Source organism: Lolium rigidum, chromosome 6 (genome assembly GCF_022539505.1).
Source record: "Lolium rigidum isolate FL_2022 chromosome 6, APGP_CSIRO_Lrig_0.1, whole genome shotgun sequence".
NCBI lineage: Eukaryota > Viridiplantae > Streptophyta > Magnoliopsida > Poales > Poaceae > Lolium > Lolium rigidum.
Genome location: NC_061513.1, coordinates 82836512 through 82864331, shown reverse-complemented (window position 1 = coordinate 82864331; position 27820 = coordinate 82836512).

Below are 27820 nucleotides of genomic sequence, written 5' to 3'. Positions count from 1 at the left end.
TGAGCTCCGCCGCCCAGCGAACCTTCGCTACTGGTTCGCCGGACGTCGCCGGACTTCACCGGGTGAAGACTCTCCGCGGTGCTCTCCTTGCGGCCGCGACATTGGCGCTCTTTCAAGCTCCTTTCCACCTTACCATCGATGAAGTTCCTCGCCCACGGCAAGCTCGCCAATCCACCGGCGAACTTCTTCCTCTGCGACTCTGCCGCCTCAGGTTAGGCTTAATCTGGGTTTACCCCTCTTTTGCTTGCTTTCCAGATCTCAACTCGGTAGTGTATTTACTTCTTCTTTTTCTTGCTTTTTCTCTCTTTCGTAGATCTTCGCGCGGGGTAGATCGTGGGATTCTTGTTTCTCTTCACCAAATTTCATGTCTAGCGGGGAATCTTCCTCTACTTCTTCTTCTGCCTTTTCCTCCGCTAGCCGGCGTAGCAAATCCCCCGACGGACTGTCCGCCGATCTTGCCCAGATGAACACTGACTCCGGTAGCAACCATGAATCCGGTAGTTCTAGTGAGGGTTCCGGTACGGATTCCTCCGGTATCACCCGCGGGGCCTGGATGGGCTCCAACGTTACCAAATACGAGATCGACTGGCTTTACCGGTCCAGGAGGATTCCGGAAGGATTAGCCTGCCGGCTTCCTCGCGACGAGATCATACCGGTGCCCGAACCCGGTGAACGAGTTGTCTTTCTCGCTCACTTTGAGCGCGGCTTCGGCCTTCCAGTCTCTGATTTTTTCCGGCGTTTCCTTGATTTTTATCAACTTCAACCTCACCATCTTCCCGGCAACGCCATCTTCTACCTCTCTTGCTATGCCACCTTCATGGAGGCTTATATCGTCATTCGTCCCACTCGCGAGACGTTTGCCCGCTTCTTTGCTCTTCGGATCAACTCCGTTCAGGGCAAGGAAATTCCTAAACCCAAACCCCCCGTACAATGCGGGTCTTGCATCATCGGCTCCCGTCAAGGGAGCCCTTTTTTCAAGTTCTCCGGTCTCGAGTCATGCCGGCTATGGCAAGGGACCTTCTTCTATGTGAAAAACACGGGCGCCGCAGACCTTATCAACCTGCCGCCTTTCAATCCGGCGCCACCCACGAGGGCCAACTGGAGCTACAATCCGAAGGAGTCTCATATCGAGACCAACCGGATCATACGCTTCATGAAACAGCTGATGAAGGATACCGACATCTGCTCTGACGATATTATCCGTGCCTTTATCTCGCGTCGGGTGCTTCCGCTCAAGCGCCGCATGCACAAGATGAGCGAGATGTACGGTCCCGGTGATCCTACGAAGATCACCGGAATTCCTCTTAGCAAGAAGGACGTTGTCCTCAAGGCTGGGCAGATCTGCCAGACTGCCATGCCGGAAGACTGGGAATGGGGCCTTCGGCCTCTCAGTTCCACTAACCCCCCGACCCAAGAAGTAAGAAGTTACGCAACTCGGGTCGGCTTACCGGTAACTTTTGCACTGTGATTAACCCCCTTTTTTTTCTTTTGTTCTTTCAGGCCAAGGACCGTTTCCCCGGCATCGAGTCTGACCGGCGAGGCCCTTGCCGGAAGCGCGGTTTAGACAAGTTTGACCCCGACCCCGTCATTCATTGGCGTGATCTGAAGATGGGCAGGACCCCAGCCTCGCGCCTCGGCAAGTCTCCGCCGGAACCCGCCGGTTTGTCTGACGACCTGACCTTGCTTGAGGTAGCTTCTCTATTTGATCTCTCATATTTTACCGTTATTGTTCCTCTGTAGATCTTCCCTCAGCCAACATCAACCCACAGGTTCATGAGCATGTCACCCCGCTGCAGGCCGAGGTTGGCCAGGAGTTCCTGGACAAACTCACCGTTGGGGGCAAGAAGAACAAGGCCCCGGCGACGGATGCCGGGTCAAGCCAAGCCCCTCCTGCCAAACGCTTCCGGACTGAACCCTATGCGGGGAAGCAAGTAGGCACGAGGCGCTACAAGGGCAAGCAGATGCCCACCTCCTCCGGGTAAACCCCGTTCCTTTGCTTGTCTCGTTTTTGCCAAGTTCTTTTCCGGTTGCTTTTTTCCAACTCTTTCTTTTTCTCTCTTTCAGCCCTGCGCTCAAGCTTGGGCCCAGGCCTGAGGGCTCTGCCGGCTCCGCGAGGACCTCAACTCCTCCTCCTCACTCAAGCCCGACACCATCTGGTGCCGGCAATATCTCTGCCTCCCCTCCGGGGGGCACTACAAGTTCGGGGAGCGCGGCCCCTAAATCTCCTGATCACCGCGCGGAGGAGGATCTTACCTCCCCTCCTGAACCCCAAGACACCGGCGCCAGCAACATCGGCGCCGAAGAAGAAGCTGCCGGGCGAGCGGAACCTTCGGTTCCTCCCGTCCAGAAAGAAAAGAAGAAAAAGAAGAAGAGTTCACGCTCTTCTCCCTCCAAGGCCGTGCCGGAAACTTCCTTGCCAGCAACCTCTATGTCAGCGCCAGAAGCTCCAATTCCTGAGCAGACTGACGCCACACCAACACCTCCGCCGAGCCAAGGACCTCCCGCGACTACGCCAAAGCCGCCGCCGGTGGCCCCCAAGATCACCCAGTTCCTCAAGCCGGGGGCGTCCCGCGGAAAGGCCGTGGATGCCAGCGCCTCAAGCGGCTCGCAGTCTCTAGTGCTGCATGTCGGGCCTGCCGCCGCTACGGTCCCAGAGAAACCTTCCGGCCTCCTGGGCCGGATCGTTGAGCTAAGGCGCGAGGGCAAGGAGCTGGGGCACCTTCTCCCCTACGCCCAGAAATGGAACGATGCGGACATCTCCGCATCCACGAAGGGCTTGGGGAAGGATCGCCTTCCGGCGCCGGACCCCGCTGGGCCGCGGTCCACTGAAGAACACTTCATGCGGCTCAAGCGGGCCGTGAAGGAGTTCGACAGTGCGTGGTATGACGCCACCAGCAACGTCGTGGTGAGTTTCTGCAATCTTTTTGTAAGTTTTGCTGATGTCGGTTTCTTTCTTTCCGGATCTTGTCTATCCTCCCAGTCCCCGAGTTTCGTGTTGAGAACGCAGTTCTTAGCGCGAAGCTTAATTAGAAACGCGCGAAACCAGCATAGCCAGTCCCCGAGTTTCGGGTTAAGATCTTTGCTCTTAGCGCGAAACTCAACTAGAAACGCGCGAAACCGGCATAGCCAGTCCCCGAGTTTTGGGTTAAGATCTTTGCTCTTAGCGCGAAACTCAACTAGAAACGCGCGAAACCGGCATAGCCAGTCCCCGAGTTTCGGGTTAAGATCTTTGCTCTTAGCGCGAAACTCAACTAGAAACGCACGAAACCGGCATAGCCAGTCCTCGAGTTTCGGGTTAAGATCTTTGTTTCTTTCTTTCTCACAATTATCTTCCTTTGAACAGAGCACCGCTGATGCCCGGAAGCAGCTCTTCGAGGAGCTTCTGTGGGAGCATCGGGATCTTGCCGAAGCCCACAACCACTGCCAAGGTTTGTTTCCTTCCTCTTCTTCCGGCATCTTTTCACCGGAAACTTTTCTTCTTTCTTTGTTACTTACTAACTTTTCGCATAACAGCTATTCCGGAAGCCTCCATTGAGGCCCTCAAGGTCCAGGTTGCCGCATTCCAAGGTATCCTTTCTGTTTTCCGGTTAACCTGCTTTCTCTGCATTGTATCAGTGCAATTTTGCTAACATTTGCTTTCCGGTCCTCAGAGGAGAAGGACAAACTTGTTCTGAAGCATCAGGAGGAGCTAAGCGCCCAGAAGGTCAGCTACCAGGAGCTCAAGGACCAGCTTATCCAGCTTGGCCTTGACCATGCTAAGGCGCTGAAGGCCACTGAATCTGCTGCTGAGGCTAAGCTCAACGAGGTGCTGGAGGATGCCACCAATGCCAATGTGGTGTTGCAGGCTGAGCTGGAAGAGGCTGCCAAAGCGCAGAAAGCAGCCGAGGGCAAGGCCGCCAAGGTGCATAAAGCAGCCGCGAAGGAGGCCGCCAAGGCACAGAAGGCATCTGAAGACAAGGTCGCGCGGCTGGAGGCGGAACAGAAGGAGTACGACCTTCTGGTTACGCGGACTGACGCGCTTGCCCTTCGTACGTTTTTCTTTTCTCTTTTCCGGTTCCTGCTTATAAGCTTATTTGTTCCGGTAACATGCACTTAGCTTCTTTTCTTTGTCTTGCAGGGCTCTTTCCGGATTCCCAGACGCATGCTGTGAAGAAGGTCGAAGAGCACCGGGTTGCCCAAGGGTGCAAGGACTTGGCTGCGGCTTGGGATCCCTATGACCACCTGGTTGCGCTGAACTCACGGGTCTCCCATATGCGCTGCGTGGACCGGAATGTCTCTGACATTCCGGAGGTGGCCGCCCAGCTCTTCAGGACTCTCTGGCCTGGAGAAGTGGTGCCGGACAACTTCTCCCTCATCAGCGACCGCTCGAAAGGTGCCGGCCGAAGGATCCGGGAGTGGTAGTGCTCGCTGCCCGTGCCGGAGCGGACTCGGCGCTTCGCGTTGCCTGCTCCCGGTAGCCGGAGCTGGACCCGGATGCCCTCATTGGCGTGCGCGAAGGAGCTCCCACCGACTTGGACCCGGTCCTTACCGCTAAGCGGCGAGGATCGCGCGTACCACATCGCGGAGTACGCTGAAATGCGCACCTTCATCCCTCCCCCTCCTGATGTCAAGGACTACCTCAGCGATGAGGAAGAAGAAGACGGAGGTGAAGATGAAGGTGCCGAGGATGCGCCACCGGAAGCTCCTGAGGCCAGCGCTGCTCCCCCTGAAGCCCCTGTTGTTTGAAATATGCCTAAATGATGCTTGTAACATGTTTGTCCTGTTGATCTTAAAACAGTGCCCGTTAAATTCTACCCCGGTATGCCGGGGTCTATGATGTAAGATAAAACTTATGCTTGCGGTTTGTGGTGCTACAATTTATGCTGGTGTCTTGCACACCGGTAACTTATTAAGTTATGTTGGTTTGCTACTTAGCACTTTGCTTATCGTTTTGATTTTTGTCTTGCACTGCAATGATTCCGAAATTGTTTCCGCATCCAATTCGATGCACACTTGGCTCTTTTGCTTTGGCTCTGCCTACCTTCTCTGGGCGTTTTTGGCGTATGAGCACAAAGTTCTTTTACCAAGCAAGCACTTTCTTGAACTTAGAAATAACTCGAAATTTTTGCAAAAAACCGGTATAACCGGGGTTAGTTAAATTTTCCAGATTGTTCTTTCCCGCTCTCCCTCTTCGCAGTTCATGTGCTTATCCCCTACCGGTTTATCTTGCTTGCCATGAAGCCGGGTTGCGGACAGCAGCAGAGTCGAAGACTCCGGTAGGTTTTAGCACACTACTAAACCGAAAAGAAAAAACGTTCAATAAGCAACTGGTAGACTGAAAAAAATAGACAAGTTACGTGCAGCCTTAGTGGGGTAGTCCCCGAGATTCATTCGAGGTTCCGACATCTTTTATTCATATCAAATAAGGTACAAAAAGGAACTTCTCACACCACAATTTCAAGAGTAGAAAGGACGCAAAAGGGCTACATTGCATGGACGCTTGGTCTCCTCTCCGGACCTGTCCGCCTTTCCTTTCTTCCATTCCTGTGCATCAACTAGGTAGTAGGCATCATTGTGGAGAGCCTTGCTCACAATGAAAGGCCGTTCCCACGGAGGGGAAAGCTTGTGCCGGCCTTCAGTGCGCTGCACTAGGCGTAGCACCAGGTCTCCTTCCCGGAACACTCTCGGGTTAACCTTCCGACTGTGATAGCGTCTGAGGTTTTGCTGGTAAATGGCTGTTCTTGCCAAGGCTAATTCTCTTGCTTCCTCTAGCAAGTCCACATCGTTTTCTCGAGCCTCCTTTACCTCTTCTTCGGTATAGAGTTGCACCCTTGGTGAATCATGGAGAATGTCGGTTGGTATGACCGCTTCTGCTCCATAAACCATGAAAAATGGAGTGTATCCGGTGGATCGGTTTGGAGTTGTTCTTATACTCCACAACACTGATGGTAGCTCATCGAGCCAACACCCCGGCGATTTTTCCACCGCATCGATGAGTCTTGGTTTGATACCGGAAAGTACCAAAGCGTTTGTCCTTTCAACTTGGCCATTGCCTTGTGGGTGTGCGGCGAGCACAAATCCAACCGGATGTTGTTGTCCTCACAAAATCTTTTGAACTCACCTTGAGCAAAGTTTTGTGCCATTGTCAGTGATAATGCTATGTGGGTATCCATACCGCAAAATGACATCTTTTAAGAATTTCACCGCTGTGCGCCCATCACACTTTGCAATGGGTTTCACTTCTAGCCACTTGGTGAATTTGTCTACCATAACCAAGATGTGGGTCATGTTTCCCCTTGCTTTTTTGAATGGGCCCACCATGTCTAGGCACCAAACGGCAAACGGCCAAGTTAATGGTATTGTTTTTAAGCCGGAGGCTGGGGTATGATTTTGCTTGGCGTACCTCTGGCACCCATTGCATTTTCTTACTAGATCTTCCGCGTTTTCCCAAGCCGTTGGCCAATAGAACCCATGCCGGAACACTTTTGCCACCAGCGCCCTTGACGAAGCGTGATGCCCACACTCTCCTCGGTGAATCTCCTCGAGCATTTCCTTTCCTTCTTCCGGTTCCACACATCTTTGGAGGACACCGGTAATACTTCTCTTGTACATCTCTCCATTAATGATGGTGTAAGCTTTGGACCTCCTTTGGATCCTTCTTGATTCATTTTCGTCAACCGGCAAGGTGCCGTTAACCAGGAATTCCTTAATAGGTTTAACCCATGATGGTGTCTCCCGAACTAGGAACACCGGTACGTCTATGTCCATGTTATCCACCAGCATCGTTTCTTCCGGTACCGGCGCAGCAGCGGCCGATCTTACCGGAACAGTCCCCGAGTTTACCGGAACAGTCCCCGGGTTTCCTTCGTCGATATCCATTGGTACAATGTGTGACTCCGGTACAAAAATTGACTCCGACTCCGGACTCGGCTTGATTGATGGTACTCTTAAGTGTGCCAAGGCTATTCCGGGAGGAATTTCTTGCCTGGATGAGCCCAGCTTGGACAAAGCATCCGCAGCTTCATTTTCCGCACGCGGTACATGGTGAAACTCACACCCTTCGAAGAAACCGGCAATCTTTTGCACGTGAAACCGGTACGAGGCCATGTTGGCATCTTTTGCGTCCCAATCTCCGGAACATTGTTGTACCACGAGATCTGAGTCTCCATAGCAAATGATCCGGTGTGCACCGATTTCTTTTGCGACCTTAAGCCCATGGATCAAAGCCTCGTATTCAGCGACATTGTTTGATGCCCTGAAATGTACTTGTAAAACATACCGGAGATGATCTCCCTTTGGTGAGGTTAGCACCACACCGGCACCTAGACCCTCTTTGAGCTTGGATCCGTCAAAGTGCATCTTCCGAGTATTCCATTCTTTGATCCGGGGGCTTGTACTGCATTTCCGCCCAATCAACCAAGAAATCAGCTAAAGCTTGCGATTTGATGGCGTCTCTTCTTTCATACATCGGTACATACGGTGATATCTGTATTGCCCATTTCGCAATCCTGTCGCTAGCATCTTTGTTGCACATGATATCGGAGATGGGTGCTTCACTCACCACCTTCATAGGATGTTCCTCAAAGTAGTGTTTGAGCTTTGTGGCGGCCATGAACACGCCATAGGTCATTTTCTGGAAGTGCGGGTAGTTTTGTTTTGAGAGGGAGAGCACCTCACTCAGGTAGTATACCGGCCTTTGGACGGTTTTTCCTTCCTCTTCTCTTTATACCACCACAACAACACTCACGACCCGGTTGGTTGCTGCTATGTATAGCAACATGGGCTCTCTTTCCAACGGCGAAGCCAATATCGGCGCGGTGGCTAGCATTGTTTTCAGTTCTTTAAACGCCGCGTCTGCCTGAGGGGTCCAGACGAACTTATCGGATTTTTTCATCAAAGCATAAAGCGGCAAGGCCTTTTCTCCTAACCTGCTTATGAACCGGCTCAGCAATGCTAAGCTTCCGGTAAACTTTTGCACGTCCTTAAGATCTTGCGGTATATTCATTCTCTCAATTGCCCGGATCTTTACCGGATTGACCTCAATGCCCCGGCTTGAAACGAGGAAACCCAGCAGCTTGCCGGCAGGGACACCGAAGGTACATTTTGCCGGATTGAGTTTCATCCGGAACCTTCTTAAATTATCGAGCGTTTGCCGGATATCGTCAATTAGGGTATCTTTTATCTTAGTTTTTACCACAATGTCATCCACATACACCTGCACATTCTTTCCGATTTGATCAAACAAGCATTTTTGCATACAGCGCTGGTACGTTGCACCAGCGTTGCGCAAACCAAAAGGCATAGTGATATAGCAATAAGCCCCGCGCGGGGTAATGAACGCAGTTTTTATTTGATCTTTCTTTTTCAAGGGGATTTGGTGGAAACCGGAATAAGCATCCAGGAAAGACAACAACTCACACCCAGCAGTGGAATCAATCACTTGATCGATCCGTGGTAGAGGAAAAGGATCTCTTGGGCAAGCCTTGTTGAGGTTGGTGTAGTCGATGCACATGCGCCACACCTTTGGAGCTTTTGCCTCCAGGTTCTCATCTTTCTTCTTTTCGACCATCACTGGATTGGCCAGCCACTCGGTATGCGTGACTTCCACAATGAAACCGGCAACTAACAGCTTCGTTACCTCTTCTCCAATAATCTTCCTCCTATCTTCAGCGAACCGGCGCAGTGGTTGACGCACCGGTTTGGCATCCTTCCGGACGTTCAGATAGTGCTCAGCCAGCTCCCTCGGAACACCTACCAAGTCATCAGAGGACCAGGCAAAGATATTCCGATTCTCACGGAGGAAGCTGACGAGCGCGCTTTCCTATGCCTCACTGAGACCGGCACCGATACGAACGGTACGCTCAGGGAAAGCCGGGTCCAGCACTATGTCCTTTGTTTCCTTTGTCGGCTTGAACGTTGGAGCGCTCAGACTTGCACTCATTGCCGCTAAGCTCAATTGTGAAGACCGAGCCAGCGCAACTGCGGTTTGCATCCTCCTTTTTTCCTCCGCGATCACCAGCGATTCCGCTAGGTTCGATCCGGCAGATGCTTGTTTCCAGTGAGACTTTGTAGTTCCCCACCACTGTTAAGGGTCCACGAGGCGCCGGCATCTTCATCTTGAGATACGCCGTGTGGGTCGAGGCCATGAAAGCTGCCAATGCCGGCCTCCCCAGCAATGCATGGTACGGACTATCTAAGTCCACCACTTCGAACTCAACGTTTTCAACCCGGCAATTGTCACGTCTGATACGTCTCCGACATATCGATAATTTCTTATGTTCTATGCCATATTATTGATGATACCTACATGTTTTATGCACACTTTATGTCATATTCGTGCATTTTCTGGAACTAACCTATTAACAAGATGCCGAAGTGCCGGTTCTCGTTTTTCTGCTGTTTTTGGTTTCAGAAATCCTAGTAACGAAATATTCTCGGAATTGGACGAAACAAAGACCCAGGGGCCTATTTTGCCACGAACCTTCCAGAAGACCGAAGAGCATACGAAGTGGGGCCACGAGGTGACCAAACCACATGGCGGCGCGGCCAAGGGGGGTGTGGGCCCCTCGTCAGGCCCCCGACTCTGCCCTTCCGCCTACTTAAAGCCTCCGTCGCGAAACCCCTGAGGCGAAAAACCACGATACGGAAAACCTTACTGAGACGCCGCCGCTGATCCCATCTCGGGGGATTCTGGAGATCTCCTCCGGCACCCTGCCGGAGAGGGGATTCATCTCCCGGAGGACTCTACACCGCCATGGTCGCCTCCGGAGTGATGAGTGAGTAGTTCACCCCTGGACTATGGGTCCATAGCGGTAGCTAGATGGTTGTCTTCTCCTCATTGTGCTTCATTGTTGGATCTTGTGAGCTGCCTAACATGATCAAGATCATCTATCCGTAATACTCTATGTTGTGTTTGTCGGGATCCGATGGATAGAGAATACCATGTCATGTTAATTATCAAGTTATTACATATGTGTTGTTTATGATCTTGCATGCTCTCCGTTACTAGTAGAGGCTCGGCCAAGTTTTTGCTTTTAACTCCAAGAGGGAGTATTTATGCTCGATAGTGGGTTCATGCCCGCATTCACACTGGGATAGTGACGAGAAAGTTCTAAGGTTGTGTTGTGCTATTGCCACTAGGGATAAAACATTGGCGCTATGTCCGAGGATGTAGTTGTTGATTACATTACGCACCATACTTAATGCAATTGTGCTGTTGCTTTGCAACTTAATACTTGGAAGGGGTTCGGATGATAACCCGAAGGTGGACTTTTTAGGCATAGATGCGGTTGGATGGCGGTCTATGTACTTTGTCGTAATGCCCAATTAAATCTCACTATACTTATCATGTCATGTATGTGCATTGTTATGCCCTCTCTATTTGTCAATTGCCCGACTGTAATTTGTTCACCCAACATGCTTTTATCTTATGGGAGAGACACCTCTAGTGAACTGTGGACCCCGGTCCATTCTTTAATACTGAAATACAAATCTGCTGCAATACTTCTTTTATTGTTTTCTCTGCAAACAATCATCTTCCACACAATACGGTTAATCCTTTGTTACAGCAAGCCGGTGAGATTAACAACCTCACTGTTTCGTTGGGGCAAAGTACTTTGGTTGTGTTGTGCGAGGTTCCACGTTGGCGCCGGAATCCCTGGTGTTGCGCCGCACTACATCCCGCCGCCATCAACCTTCAACGTGCTTCTTGGCTCCTCCTGGTTCGATAAACCTTGGTTTCTTTCCGAGGGAAAACTTGCTGCTGTGCGCATCATACCTTCCTCTTGGGGTTGCCCAACGAACGTGTGAAATACACGCCATCAAGCTCTTTTTCCAGGCGCCGTTGCCGGGGAGATCAAGACACGCTGCAAGGGGAGTCTCCACTTGTCAATCTCTTTACTTTGTTTTTGTCTTGCTTTATTTTATTTACTACTTTGTTTGCTGCATTATATCAAAACACAAAAAAATTAGTTGCTAGCTTTACTTTATTTACTGTCTTTTTTGCTATATCAAAAACACAAAAAAATTAGTTTACTTGCATTTACTTTATCTAGTTTGCTTTATTTACTATTGCTAAAATGGCCAACCCTGAAAATACTAAGTTGTGTGACTTCACTAGCACAAATAATAATGATTTCTTATGCACACCTATTGCTCCACCTGCTACTACGGCAGAATTCTTTGAAATTAAACCTGCTTTACTTAATCTTGTTATGCGAGAGCAATTTTCTGGTGTTAGTTCTGATGATGCTGCTGCCCATCTCAATAATTTTTTTGAACTATGTGAAATGCAAAAGTATAAAGATGTAGATGGTGACATTATCAAATTAAAATTGTTTCCTTTCTCATTAAGAGGAAGAGCTAAAGATTGGTTGCTATCTCTGCCTAAGAATAGTATTGATTCCTGGACTAAATGCAAGGATGCTTTTATTGGTAGATATTATCCCCCTGCTAAAATTATATCTTTGAGGAGTAGCATAATGAATTTTAAACAATTGGATAATGAACATGTTGCTCAAGCTTGGGAAAGAATGAAATCTCTTGGTTAAAAATTGCCCAACCCATGGACTGACTACTTGGATGATCATCTAAACCTTCTATGCAGGACTAAATTTTTCTTCGCGGAATTTATTGGATTCAGCTGCTGGAGGTACCTTTATGTCCATCACTCTTGGTGAAGCAACAAATCTTCTTGATAATATGATGATTAATTACTCTGAATGGCACACGGAAAGAGCTCCACAAGGTAAGAAGGTAAATTCTGTTGAAGAATCCTCTTCCTTGAATGATAAGGTTGATGCTATTATGTCTATGCTTGCGAATGATAGGACTAATGTTGATCCTAATAATGTTCCATTAGCTTCATTGGTTGCTCAAGAAGAACATGTTGATGTAAACTTCATTAAAAATAATAATTTCAACAACAATGCTTATCGGAACAATTCTAGTAATAACTATAGGCCATATCCTTATAATAATGGTAACGGTTATGCTAATTCTTATGGGAATTCTTACAACAATAATAGGAATACACCCCCTGGACTTGAAGCCATGCTTAAAGAATTTATTAGTACACAAACTGCCTTTAACAAATCTGTTGAGGAAAAGCTCAATAAAATTGATATTCTTGTTTCTAGAGTTGATAGTCTTGCCTCTGATGTTGATCTTTTGAAATCGAAAGTTATGCCTAATAGGGATATTGAAAATAAAATTGTTACTATAGCAAATTCCATCCAAGTTAGAATTAATGAGAATATGAGATTAATGGCTGAACTGCGTGCTAGGTGGGATAGAGAAGAAAATGAAAAACTAGCTAAAAAGGAAAATGTAGCTAAAGTTTGGACTATTACCACCACTAGCAATGCTAATTCTTCATATGTTGCTGCACCTCCTACTATCAATGGTAAAATAATTGGTGTTGGCAATGCTTCTACTCCTAGTGCAAAGCGCGCAAAATTACTCGAAGCTGCTAAAGCTAGTCGAAACTGCCTGTGATAAAACTGCTGAAATTTTTTCCAACCTTGGGGATGATAATCCCATTGCTTTAGATTGTAATGATTTAGATTTTTATGATTGCCACATCTCTGAAGTTATAAAGTTCTTACAAAAACTTGCTAAAAGTCCCAATGCTAGCGCTGTAAACTTGGCTTTCACAAAACATATTACAAATGCTCTCATAAAAGCTAGAGAAGAGAAACAAACTTGAAACTTCTATTCCTAGAAAGCTAGAGGATGGTTGGGAGCCCATCATTAAAATGAGAGTCAAAGATTTTGATTGTAATGCTTTATGTGATCTTGGTGCAAGTATTTCGTTATGCCTAAGAAAGTCTATGATATGCTTGACTTGCCACCATTGAAAAATTGTTATTTGGATGTTAATCTCGCTGATAATGCTAAAAAGAAACCTTTGGGGAGAGTTGATAATGTTCATATTATGGTTAACAATAACCTTGTCCCCGTTGATTTTGTTATCTTGGATATTGAATGCAATGCATCTTGCCCCATTATATTGGGAAGACCTTTTCTTCGAACCGTTGGTGCCACTATTGATATGAAGGAAGGTAATATTAAATATCAATTTCCTCTCAAGAAAGGTATGGAACACTTCCCTAGAAAGAGAATGAAGTTACCTTATGATTCTATTATTAGAACAAATTATGATGTTGATGCTTCGTCTCTTGATGTTACTTGAGATACACTTTCGCGCCTAGGCTGAAAGGCGTTAAAGAAAAGCGCTTATGGGAGACAACCCATGTTTTTACTACAGTATTTTTGTTTTATATTTGTGTCTTGGAAGTTGTTTAATACTGTAGCAACCTCTCCTTATCTTAGTTTTATGTTTTGTTGTGCCAAGTAAAGTCTTTGATAGAAAAGTAAGTACTAGATTTGGATTACTGCGCAGTTCCAGATTTCTTTGCTGTCACGAATCTGGGTCTATCTCCCTGTAGGTAGCTCAGAAAATTAAGCCAAGTTACGAGCATGATCCTCAGATATGTACGCAACTTTCATTCAATTTTAGAATTTTCGTTTGAGCAAGTCTGGTGGCCTAATAAAATCCATCTTTGCGGACTGTTCTGTTTTGACAGATTCTGTCTTTTATTTCGCATTGCCTCTTTTGCTATGTTGGATGAATTTCTTCGATCCATTAATGTCCAGTAGCTTTATGCAATGTCCAGAAGTGTTAAGAATGATTGTGTCACCTCTGAACATGTGAATTTTTATTATGCACTAACCCTCTAATGAGTTGTTTCGAGTTTGGTGTGGAGGAAGTTTTCAAGGATCAAGAGAGGAGTATGATGCAATATGATCAAGGAGAATGAAAGCTCTAAGCTTGGGGATGCCCCGGTGGTTCACCCCTGCATATTATAAGAAGACTCAAGCGTCTAAGCTTGGGGATGCCCAAGGCATCCCCTTCTTCATCGACAACATTATCGAGTTCCTCCCCGAAACTATATTTTTATTCCGTCACATCTTATGTACTTTGCTTGGAGCGTCGGTTTGTTTTTGTTTTTGTTTTGTTTGAATAAAATGGATCCTAGCATTCACTTTATGGGAGAGAGACACGCTCCGCTGTAGCATATGGACAAGTATGTCCTTAGGTTCTACTCATAGTATTCATGGCGAAGTTTCTTCTTCGTTAAATTGTTATATGGTTGGAATTGGAAAATACTACATGTAGTAACTCTAAAATGTCTTGAATAATTTGATACTTGGCAATTGTTGTGCTCATGTTTAAGCTCTTGCATCATATACTTTGCACCCATTAATGAAGAAACACTTAGAGCTTGCTAATTTGGTTTGCATATTTTGTTTCTCTAGAGTCTAGATAATATCTAGTATTGAGTTTTGAACAACAAGGAAGACGGTGTAGAGTCTTATAATGTTTACAATATGTCTTTTATGTGAGTTTTGCTGTACCGTTCATCCTTGTGTTTGTTTCAAATAACCTTGCTAGCCTAAACCTTGTATCGAGAGGGAATACTTCTCATGCATCCCAAATACTTGAGCCAACCACTATGCCATTTGTGTCCACCATACCTACCTACTACATGGTATTTCTCCGCTATTCCAAAGTAAATTGCTTGAGTGCTACCTTTAAAATTCCATCATTCACCTTTGCAATATATAGCTCATGGGACAAATAGCTTAAAAACTATTGTGGTATTGAATATGTACTTATGCACTTTATCTCTTATTAAGTTGCTTGTTGTGCGATAACCATGTTTCGGGGACGCCATCAACTATTCTTTGTTGAATATCATGTGAGTTGCTATGCATGTCCGTCTTGTCCGAAGTAAGAGAGATCTACCACCTTCATGGTTGGAGCATGCATATTGTTAGAGAAGAACTTTGGGCCGCTAACTAAAGCCATGATTCATGGTGGAAGTTTCGAGTTTTGGACATATATCCTCAATCTCATATGAGAATAATAATTGTTGCCACATGCTTATGCATTAAAGAGGAGTCCATTATCTCGTTGTCCATGTTGTCCCGGTATGGATGTCTAAGTTGAGAATAATCAAAAGCGAGAAATCCAAAATGCGAGCTTTCTCCTTAGACCTTTGTACAGGTGGCATGGAGGTACCCCATTGTGACACTTGGTTAAAACATGTGCATTGCAAATATCCGGTAGTCCAAGCTAATTAGGACAAGGTGCAGGAACTATTAGTATACGATGCATGAGGCTTGCAACTTGTGAGATATAATGTACATAACTCATATGCTTTATTACTACCGTTGACAAAATTGTTTCATGTTTTCAAAATAAAAGCTCTAGCACAAATATAGCAATCGATGCTTTACTCTTTGAAGGACCATTCTTTTTTACTTTTATGTTGAGTCAGTTCACCTATCTCTCTCCACCTCAAGAAGCAAACACTTGTGTGAACTGTGCATTGATTCCTACATACTTGCATATTGTACTTGTTATATTACTCTATGTTGACAATTATCCATGAGATATACATGTTACAAGTTGAAAGCAACCGCTGAAACTTAATCTTCCTTTGTGTCGCTTCAATGCCTTTACTTTGATTTATTGCTTTATGAGTTAACTCTTATGCAAGACTTATTGATGCTTGTCTTGAAGTACTATTCATGAAAAGTCTTTGCTTTATGATTCACTGGTTTACTCATGTCATTACCATTGTTTTGATCGCTGCATCCACTACATATGTTTACAAATAGTATGATCAAGGTTATGATGGCATGTCACTTCAGAAATTATCTTTGTTATCGTTTTACCTGCTCGGGACGAGCAGAACTAAGCTTGGGGATGCTTGATACGTCTCCGACGTATCGATAATTTCTTATGTTCTATGCCATATTATTGATGATACCTACATGTTTTATGCACACTTTATGTCATATTCGTGCATTTTCTGGAACTAACCTATTAACAAGATGCCGAAGTGCCGGTTCTCGTTTTCTGCTGTTTTTGGTTTCGAAATCCTAGTAACGAAATATTCTCGGAATTGGACGAAACAAAGACCCGGGGGCCTATTTTGCCACGAACCTTCCGGAAGACCGAAGAGCATACGAAGTGGGGCCACGAGGTGGCCAAACCACATGGCGGCGCGGCCAAGGGGGGCCCGCGCCGCCCGTGGTGTGGGCCCCTCGTCGGGCCCCGACTCTGCCCTTCCGCCTACTTAAAGCCTCCGTCGCGAAACCCCCGAGGCGAAAAACCACGATACGGAAAACCTTACCGAGACGCCGCCGCCGCCGATCCCATCTCGGGGGATTCTGGAGATCTCCTCCGGCACCCTGCCGGAGAGGGGATTCATCTCCCGGAGGACTCTACACCGCCATGGTCGCCTCCGGAGTGATGAGTGAGTAGTTCACCCCTGGACTATGGGTCCATAGCAGTAGCTAGATGGTTGTCTTCTCCTCATTGTGCTTCATTGTTGGATCTTGTGAGCTGCCTAACATGATCAAGATCATCTATATGTAATACTCTATGTTGTGTTTGTCGGGATCCGATGGATAGAGAATACCATGTCATGTTAATTATCAAGTTATTACATATGTGTTGTTTATGATCTTGCATGCTCTCCGTTACTAGTAGAGGCTCGGCCAAGTTTTTGCTTTTAACTCCAAGAGGGAGTATTTATGCTCGATAGTGGGTTCATGCCTGCATTGACACCGGGACGAGTGACAGAAAGTTCTAAGGTTGTGTTGTGCTTGTTGCCACTAGGGATAAAACATTGGCGCTATGTCCGAGGATGTAGTTGTTGATTACATTACGCACCATACTTAATGCAATTGTCCGTTGCTTTGCAACTTAATACCGGAAGGGGTTCGGATGATAACCTGAAGGTGGACTTTTTAGGCATAGATGCGGTTGGATGGCGGTCTATGTACTTTGTCGTAATGCCCAATTAAATTTCACTATACTTATCATGTCATGTATGTGCATTGTTATGCCCTCTCTATTTGTCAATTGCCCGATCGTAATTTGTTCACCCAACATGCTTTTATCTTATGGGAGAGACACCTCTAGTGAACTGTGGACCCCGGTCCATTCTTTAATACTGAAATACAAATCTGCTGCAATACTTGTTTTATTGTTTTCTCTGCAAACAATCATCTTCCACACAATACGGTTAATCCTTTGTTACAGCAAGCCGGTGAGATTGACAACCTCACTCGTTTCGTTGGGGCAAAGTACTTTGGTTGTGTTGTGCGGGTTCCACGTTGGCGCCGGAATTCCTGGTGTTGCGCCGCACTACATCCCGCCGCCATCAACCTTCAACGTGCTTCTTGGCTCCTCCTGGTTCGATAAACCTTGGTTTCTTTCTGAGGGAAAACTTGCTGCTGTGCGCATCATACCTTCCTCTTGGGGTTGCCCAACGAACGTGTGAAATACACGCCATCAACGTCCTCCAAACGACACATCCACCCGGACTTTTTCCAACCGGTGCGCAGGACAAACCCGGAACGATCCCGTGGAACGTCGTATGAGTTGGCTGAAGCATATTCTCTGTTATGCCCAGCGTATGCATGGTGTGCCGGTACATTATGTTTATGCTGCTCCCATTGTCTATCAGCACCTTGCTGAACTTGACGCGAGTCGTTGGCCCCGTCATGATTGGGTCCACCACGAGAGCGTAGCCACCCGAATTCGGCATGATTTTGGGGTGGTCCCGGTATGACCATGTGAGTTCCTGGTCTGACCACAACATGTATTTTGGCACTGCCGGCATCACCGCGTTCACCTCCATGGAACGACGGCGCAGGCTTTGCTTGTCTGTCGGCTCGGTGACGAACACGACACAGCACACATCTGGATCCTCATAAACATTCCGGCCCAAAGGTGCCGGTGGAGGTGGTTGGCCGTGGCCCTCTCCCACCTGATTGACTTGCTGATACTGCTGCTGCCTGTTTGGCTGAGGCTATACCGGTAAAGCATTTGCCCCGGTAAGCGGTGGTGGCGGTGGTAGCTGTTGTTGGCGTGGCATATCTTGTGGTGGTGGCATTTTTGCATTGCCCCCTTGTCCTTGGGCGTCTTTCACCGCTCCCTTTTGCATCAAGTACTTGGTCCAGGTGCAATCTTTTGTCAAGTGGTTTGACGGGTGAGCCGGATTCGGCGTGTGCCACCGGCAAGGTTGATCCATGGCGGCTTCCATGGTGTATTTTGCGGGTTCTTGCCAATTCTTTTTCTGGCCCCAGGGTTTCTTTTCGACCCATTGTTTCTTAGGACCTGCCCATGGCTGCGATCCGGTTCGTTGCCTCTGGCTGCCGCTGGCATCCGAGTTTTCTTGTACAACAGCAACTTGCTGCGAGCCATACCTTCGATCGGGAAATCTTCCCTTCTTTTGTTGTTCCGGTTATCCCGGTATTGCTGCTGAGGCGGGTTTGATTGTTCCGGCTCAGCTTGTATCGCCGGTTGCATTGGGTCTCCCAACGCATAGTTTTCCGCCACACGCATCATTTCCGCCAACGTTGTTGGCATGTTTCTCTGCAGCCTTTGCCACAAAGGCGAACCTCGCCGGCATCCTTGGCTAAACCAAGCAATGGCCTGTGCTTCTATCACTCCTTCACAAGAGTTTCTAGTGGAGTTCCACCGGGTCAGGTAATCCCGGTCTGTTTCTTGCGGGCGCTGCACGCACAAAGCGAGCTGTTGAGGCCTGTTTGGCCTTCTGTAGGTGCTGCTGAAGTTGCTCACAAAAGCTTCCTCAAAGTCCAATGATGCGTGTAGCTGACACGTCCGTAGGGAACCCCAAGAGGAAGGTGTGATGCGCACATCGGCAAGTTTCCCTCAGTAAGAAACCAAGGTTTAATCGAACCAGTAGGAGTCAAGAAGCACGTTGAAGGTTGATGGCGGCGGAATGTAGTGCGGCGCAACACCAGAGATTCCGGCGCCAACGTGGAACCTGCACAACACAACCAAAGTACTTTGCCCCAACGAAACAGTGAGGTTGTCAATCTCACCGGCTTGCTGTAACAAAGGGTTAACCGTATTGTGTGGAAGATGATTGTTTGCAAGAACACAGTAAAACAAGTATTGCAACATATTTTTATTTCGGTATAAAAGAATGGACCGGGGTCCACAGTTCACTAGAGGTGTCTCTCCCATAAGATAAAAGCATGTTGGGTGAACAAATTACAGTCGGGCAATTGACAAATAGAGAGGGCATAACAATGCACATACATGTCATGATAAATATAGTGAGATTTAATTGGGCATTACGACAAAGTACATAGACCGCCATCTAGCATGCATCTATGCCTAAAAAGTCCACCTTCAGGTTATCATCCGAACCCCTTCCAGTATTAAGTTGCAAAGAAACAGACAATTGCATTAAGTATGGTGCGTAATGTAATCAACAAATACATCCTTAGACATAGCATCAATGTTTTATCCCTAGTGGCAACAACACATCCACAACCTTAGAACTTTCTCATCATCGTCCCCAGATATCAATGGAGGCATGAACCCACTATCGAGCATAAATACTCCCTCTTGGAGTTAAGAGAAAAAACTTGGCCAGAGCCTCTACTAATAACGGAGAGCATGCAAGATCATAAACAACACATAGGTAATAACTTTATAATTAACATAACATAGTATTCTCTATCCATCGGATCCCGACAAACACAACATATAGCATTACGGATAGATGATCTTGATCATGTTAGGCAGCTCACAAGATCCAACAATGAAGCACAATGAGGAGAAGACAACTATCTAGCTACTGCTATGGACCCATAGTCCAGGGGTGAACTACTCACTCATCACTCCGGAGGCGACCATGGCGGTGAAGAGTCCTCCGGGAGATGAATCCCCTCTCCGGCAGGGTGCCGGAGGAGATCTCCAGAATCCCCCGAGATGGGATTGGCGGCGGCGTCTCCGGAAGGTTTTCCGTATCGTGGCTCTCGGTACCGGGGGTTTCGCGACGGAGGCTTTAAGTAGGCGGAAGGGCAACGCGGGGGCCACACGAGGGCCCCACACCCTAGGTCGGCGCGGCCGGGGCACTGGGCCGCGCCGCCCTAGTGTGGCGGCGCCTCGTGGCCCCACTTCGACTCCTCCTCGGTCTTCCGGAAGCTTCGTGGCAAAATAGGACCCCGGGCGTTGATTTCGTCCAATTCCGAGAATATTTCGTTACTAGGATTTCGAAACCAAAAACAGCGAGAAAACAACAACTGGCTCTTCGGCATCTTGTTAATAGGTTAGTTCCAGAAAATGCACGAATATGACATAAAGTGTGCATAAAACATGTAGATATCATCAATAATGTGGCATGGAACATAAGAAATTATCGATAGGTCGGAGACGTATCAGCATCCCCAAGCTTAGTTCTGCTCGTCCCGAGCAGGTAAAACGATAACAAAGATAATTTCTGAAGTGACATGCCATCATAACCTTGATCATACTATTTGTAAACATATGTAATGAATGCAGCGATCAAAACAATGGTAATGACATGAGTAAACAAGTGAATCATAGAGCAAAGACTTTTCATGAATAGTACTTCAAGACAAGCATCAATAAGTCTTGCATAAGAGTTAACTCATAAAGCAATAAATCAAAGTAAAGGTATTGAAGCAACACAAAGGAAGATTAAGTTTCAGCGGTTGCTGTCAACTTGTAACATGTATATCTCATGATTAATTGTCAACATAGAGTAATATAACAAGTGCAATATGCAAGTATGTAGGAATCAATGCATAGTTCACACAAGTGTTTGCTTCTTGAGGTGGAGAGAGATAGGTGAACTGACTCAACATAAAAGTAAAAAGAATGGTCCTTCAAAGAGGAAAGCATCGATTGCTATATTTGTGCTAGAGCTTTTATTTTGAAAACATGAAACAATTTTGTCAATGGTAGTAATAAAGCATATGAGTTATGTAAATTATATCTTACAAGTTGCAAACCTCATGCATAGTATACTAATAGTGCCCGCACCTTGTCCTAATTAGCTTGGACTACCGGATCATCGCAATACACATGTTTTAACCAAGTGTCACAATGGGGTACCTCCATGCCGCCTGTACAAAGGTCTAAGGAGAAAGCTCGCATTTTGGATTTCTCGCTTTTGATTATTCTCAACTTAGACATCCATACCGGGACAACATGGACAACAGATAATGGACTCCTCTTTAATGCATAAGCATGTGGCAACAATTATTATTCTCATATGAGATTGAGGATATATGTCCAAAACTGAAACTTCCACCATGAATCATGGCTTTAGTTAGCGACCCAATGTTCTTCTCTAACAATATGCATGCTCCAACCATTAAGGTGGTAGATCTCTCTTACTTCAGACAAGACGGACATGCATAGTAACTCACATGATATTCAACAAAGAATAGTTGATGGCGTCCCCAGAAGCATGGTTATCGCTCAACAAGCAACTTAATAAGAGATAAAGTGCATAAGTACATATTCGATACCACAATAGTTTGTAAGCTATTTTGTCCCATGAGCTATATATTGCAAAGGTGAATGATGGAATTTTAAAGGTAGCACTCAAGCAATTTACTTTGGAATGGCGGAGAAATACCATGTAGTAGGTAGGTATAGTGGACACAAATGGCATAGTGGTTGGCTCAAGAATTTTGGATGCATGAGAAGTATTCCCTCTCAATACAAGGTTTAGGCTAGCAAGGTTATTTGAAACAAACACAAGGATGAACGGTGCAGCAAAACTCACATAAAAGACATATTGTAAACATTATAAGACTCTACACCGTCTTCCTTGTTGTTCAAAACTCAATACTAGATATTATCTAGACTTTAGAGAAACCAAATATGCAAACCAAATTAGCAAGCTCTAAGTGTTTCTTCATTAATGGGTGCAAAGTATATGATGCAAGAGCTTAAACATGAGCACAACAATTGCCAAGTATCAAATTATCCAATACATTTTAAAATTACTACATGTAGCATTTTCCAATTCCAACCATATAACAATTTAACGAAGAAGAAACTTCGCCATGAATACTATGAGTAAAGCCTAAGGACATACTTGTCCATATGCTACAGCGGAGCGTGTCTCTCTCCCATACAGTGAATGCTAGGATCCATTTTATTCAAAAAACAAAAACAAAAACAAACCGACGCTCCAAGCAAAGTACATAAGATGTGGCCGAATAAAAATATAGTTTCAGGGGAGGAACCTGATAATGTTGTCGATGAAGAAGGGGATGCCTTGGGCATCCCCAAGCTTAGACGCTTGAGTCTTCTTAGAATATGCAGGGGTGAACCACCGGGGCATCCCCAAGCTTAGAGCTTTCACTCTCCTTGATCATATTGTATCATACTCCTCTCTTGATCCTTGAAAACTTCCTCCACACCAAACTCGAAACAACTCATTAGAGGGTTAGTGCACAATAAAAATTAACATGTTCAGAGGTGACACAATAATTCTTAACACTTCTGGACATTGCATAAAGCTACTGGACATTAATGGATCAAAGAAATTCATCCAACATAGCAAAAGAGGCAATGCGAAATAAAAGGCAGAATCTGTCAAAACAGAACAGTCCGTAAAGATGGATTTTATTAAGGCACCAGACTTGCTCAAATGAAAATTCCCGAATTGAATGAAATTTGCGTACATATCTGAGGATCACTCACGTAAATTGGCATAATTTTCTGAGTTACATACAGAGAATTAGACCCAGATTCGTGACAGCAAAGAAATCTGTTTCTGCGCAGTAATCCAAATCTAGTATTCACTTTACTATTAAAGACTTTACTTGGCACAACAAAACATAAAACTAAGATAAGGAGAGGTTGCTACAGTAGTAAACAACTTCCAAGACTCAAATATAAAACAAAAATACTGTAGTAAAAACATGGGTTGTCTCCCATAAGCGCTTTTTTTAACGCCTTTCAGCTAGGCGCAGAAAGTGTGTATCAAGTATTATCAAAGGGTGGTGTACCTACAGCGGGGTTTGGAGTTTTCTCAACCAAGCATAGTATATTGGATACATAAGTTTCAGCGTCTCCCTTTTCATTAGTCTTGGGCTTGCTACTCTCATCGAACAAATTTTCAGGAACAAGCCAAGCATAGTTATTTTCTAGTGCATCATTCATAGCTAGGAGTTTACATGGTATTGGTGCTTTGATCTCCCCACCATCATTAATATTATTAGTGTACCTTATTCTATCCATGTCCATTTTTTCATGGAGACCAACAAAATTAGTATGAGAACCAAGCATATTAAATTTAGCAACGACCTTTCTAGCCTCTCTTGCTAGACCACCAAATTCTCTAAGAAGGGTTTCTAAAACAAAATCTTTCTTTTCCCCCTCTTCCATATCACCGAGTGTAAGAAACATATGTTGGATTATAGGATTGAGATTAACAAATTTAGTTTCCAACATGCGAACTAAAGCAGCAACAGCAATTTCATAAGTAGGAGCAAGTTCTACCAAGTGTCTATCTTCAAAATCTTCAACGGTACTAACATGATTGAAAAATTCTTCTATATTGTTTCTCCCAACTATAGACCCACGTCCTACCGGTATGTCTTTTGTGGTAAAATTAAAAGGAAACATGATGAATCAAGTAAAGCAAATGCGAGTAACTAATTTTTTTATGTTTTTGATATAACGAACAAGATAGCAAATAAAGTAAAGCTAGCAACTAATTTTTTTGTGTTTTGATATAATGCAGCAAACAAAGTAGTAAATAAAATAAAGCAAGACAAAAACAAAGTAAAGAGATTGGGAAGTGGAGACTCCCTTGCAGGCGTGTCTTGATCTCCCCGGCAACGGCGCCGGAAATTTTCTTGATGCGTGTAGCCGACACGTCCGTTGGGAACCCCAAGAGGAAGGTGTGATGCGCACAGCAGCAAGTTTCCCTCGCAAGAACCCAAGGTTTAATCGAACCAGTAGGAGTCAAGAAGCACGTTGAAGGTTGATGGCGGTGGGATGTAGTGCGGCGCAACACCAGAGATTCCGGCGCCAACGTGGAACCTGCACAACACAACCAAAGTACTTTGCCCCAACGAAACAGTGAGGTTGTGAATCTCACCGGCTTGCTGTAACAAAGGGTTAACCGTATTGTGTGGAAGATGATTGTTTGCAAGAACACAGTAAAACAAGTATTGCAGCAGATTTGTATTTCAGTATAAAAGAATGGACCGGGGTCCACAGTTCACTAGAGGTGTCTCTCCCATAAGATAAAAGCATGTTGGGTGAACAAATTACAGTCGGGCAATTGACAAATAGAGAGGGCATAACAATGCACATACATGTCATGCTAAATATAGTGAGATTTAATTGGGCATTACGACAAAGTACATAGACCGTCATCCAGCATGCATCTATGCCTAAAAAGTCCACCTTCAGGTTATCATCCGAACCCCTTCCAGTATTAAGTTGCAAAGCAACAGACAATTGCATTAAGTATGGTGCGTAATGTAATCAACAACTACATCCTTAGACATAGCATCAATGTTTTATCCCTAGTGGCAACAACACATCCACAACCTTAGAACTTTCCGTCACTCGTCCCAGATATCAATGGAGGCATGAACCCACTATCGAGCATAAATACTCCCTCTTGGAGTTAAGAGCAAAAACTTGGCCAAAGCCTCTACTAATAACGGAGAGCATGCAAGATCATAAACAACACATAGGTAATAACTTTATAATTAACATAACATAGTATTCTCTATCCATCGGATCCCGACAAACACAACATATAGCATTACAGATAGATGATCTTGATCATGTTAGGCAGCTCACAAGATCCAACAATGAAGCACAATGAGGAGAAGACAACCATCTAGCTACTGCTATGGACCCATAGTCCAGGGGTGAACTACTCACTCATCACTCCGGAGGCGACCATGGCGGTGAAGAGTCCTCCAGGAGATGAATCCCCTCTCCGGCAGGGTGCCGGAGGAGATCTCCAGAATCCCCCGAGATGGGATTGGCGGAGGCGGCGTCTCTGGAAGGTTTTCCGTATCGTGGCTCTCGGTACTGGGGGTTTCGCGACGGAGGCTTTAAGTAGGCGGAAGGGCAATGCGGGGGGCCACACAAGGGCCCCACACCCTAGGTCGGTGCGGCCAGGGCCTGGGCCGCGCCGCCCTAGTGTGGCGGCGCCTCGTGGCCCCACTTCGACTCCTCTTCGGTCTTCTGGAAGCTTCGTGGCAAAATAGGACCCTGGGCGTTGATTTCGTCCAATTCCGAGAATATTTCGTTACTAGGATTTCTAAAACCAAAAACAGCAGAAAACAGGAATCGACTCTTCGGCATCTTGTTAATAGGTTAGTTCCAGAAAATGCACGAATATGACATAAAGTGTGCATAAAACATGTAGATATCATCAATAATGTGGCATGGAACATAAGAAATTATCGATACGTCGGAGACGTATCATCCAACCAGCCATTTATGCTTCCTTCCGGCAAATTGTTCAGCCAGATTCTTGCCGGTCCTACCAGGAACGTTGGCACGATTCTTACGGCCCAACGCCGGTTTCCTCCTCCGGCTATACAACCTCCGCCGCCCGCGACGTATACCGCGGTCACATAATCCGCGGGCCAGTCTTCCGGCTTAGTGGTGCCATCGTATGTTTTGGTGTCACGGGGCAACTGAAAGTTGCGAACTGGTGGTTGCTCTTTCATGATCCTTGGGCCAAAGCACTTTGGACCCGGAGGACCCTCTGCCTCGATCATTTCAGACAGGTACACTCTGTCCAGACGGTGCCTCGCATCCCGTTCCGGCAAGTTTATTTCTCCCAACCGCTTTCCCAAAGGGTTCCGGTAAGCGGTGAGTCTTGTTGAATCAGCTTCATCGTAACGTTCCGGTACCGCGGCCCTCGCCTGCCGGTACCTTGGTGGAGGCATCTCCTCATCATCATACGCTGCCCTTGCAGCCGGATAGTTTTGCCCGGTTTCGTGTCTACCGGCATGATTGTTTCCGGCATAGCCTCCCTTGGCGTAGCCTCGATCTGCCCCTTGGCTTTTTCTACCGGCATCGTGTTGCCCGGCTTGTTGTTTACCGGCAAGGACCGGATCGTACACAGTCATCTGCTGTGCGTTCACCTCTTTTTCTCTTCTTCTGTCCGGATGGGGGGACGAGGCCTGCCCATGGGACTTGCTTCCGGCATTCTTTGTCGAACGCGCGGATTTCGAGGCCACAACTTTGTTCAGCTTAGCCAGCTGCTCAGCATTCTGCTGCTCGATAGTGTCTAGCAGCTCTCTAACACGCTCTTCTTGTTTTGCCAGAGCATCTCCGGTAAGCGAATCACACAGCTCTACAGCAGCCTTAGCAGCCTTTATGGTTTTATCCGGGCTACTGTATTTAGGTTTATCTACGATGCTAGCAGATGCAGAGGTACTCTTGCCGGTAAGAACTTCCTTACGCAAATCCTGATCTAGATTGCGAGCCTTAAGCCGGTTCTCCGGTATCCTAGCAGCATGCGCGCTAACAGAAGCAAAGCCATGGGCAGCGTTGTACTCACGTAGGGTTAGGTTCAGCTCGCGCTGCGCTCGGACGATGTCGGCGCCGTTCGCGAGCAGCTTCTGGCGTTGCGCCTCCAGCTCCGCCTGAGCCGCTGCCGGGTCGATGTTCTGCGCGATGGGCGTTGCCAGCACGTTCATCGCCGCTTGGAGAGGTGTTGCCGGTGGTGCGGAAGACGCTCCCGGTGCGCCGGTGTCGCGCTCCAGCGGTGGCTTGGCCGCACGGGTTGAAGCCGCACGACCAGCACCTTCCTCCGCAGCCTCCTTGCCTGCGCCGGCTGCGCCAGCCATCATTACCTCGACGCTACCGACAGCGCGGCCAGCACAGAGCCACCTTGGCGGGTCCGGTGCCACCAGCACCGGCGAGAGGCGCTGGCGCACGGGGACGGTGCCGAAGTAGACGCGGTGGCTGCCGAACTCGATGATGCGGCCGTTCTTGGGGAAGATGCCGCCGTTGGCGAAGCAGCCCGCGTTGTCGTTGATGAAGTCGACGGAGTAGAAGCGCTGGACGAGCGCAGACGCTGTCCGCTCGCCGGCGACCTCGAGGATGCCCGCCCGAATGTGTACTCCAGCAAGCGCCACTTCATGCCCCACGGTGGGCGCCAACTGTCGTCGTGGTGAACAGACAGATGCCATAGGATGGCTTAAGTTGGGGCCGAATGGACGCAAGAGGATTCGGGGAGGGTTTGTGATTAGACGGGATGAACTTCCGGATGGTTTCCTCAAGAACTTAGCCAAGGCTAGAGGTTGAAGAAGAAAGACATAAGGAAGAACTCGCTCTAGATCATCTTCTTTATTGATCTCAACAGGTTACAAGTTCCTCAGTACAAGTGTTCTTCTAACCCTAGGCTGCCCCCTCTCCTTATATAGGGGAGAGGGTGGCTTACAGGGCAAGAAACCCTAATGGTATCTTTGACTAGACAAACTACTTTACAAAGCTACTTTAATCATAGATGACACCGGAGTCCTCTTTAATCAGGGATGCTGACGTCCTCCGGCTTCTTTGACCGTCATCTTTCCCTTTATCGTCAGCCCTTCGTTTAAAGCTACTTTGCTTAGCTCATCTTTGTCTTCTAGCTCTGGAGAGAATCTTTGACCAGTCCTGCCGACATGCTCTCCTTTCCGGTAGCCCGGCATCTTCTTACCCGGTTCCGGCATACCCCTCTTGGGGATACCGGCTTAGCCTCACTTAGCTAACTTCTTATCTCTATGTTCCGGTACGAACATTAAACCGGTATCTTGATGGCTCAAACCATCCGGTTTGGCATGCCTTTGGCATACCGGGTGTCGTCGTGGTGAACAGACAGATGCCATAGGATGGCTTAGATTGGGGCCGAATGGACGCAAGAGGATTCGGGGGAGGGTTTGTGATCAGGTGTGATGAACTTCCTGATGGTTTCCTCAAGAACTTGGCCAG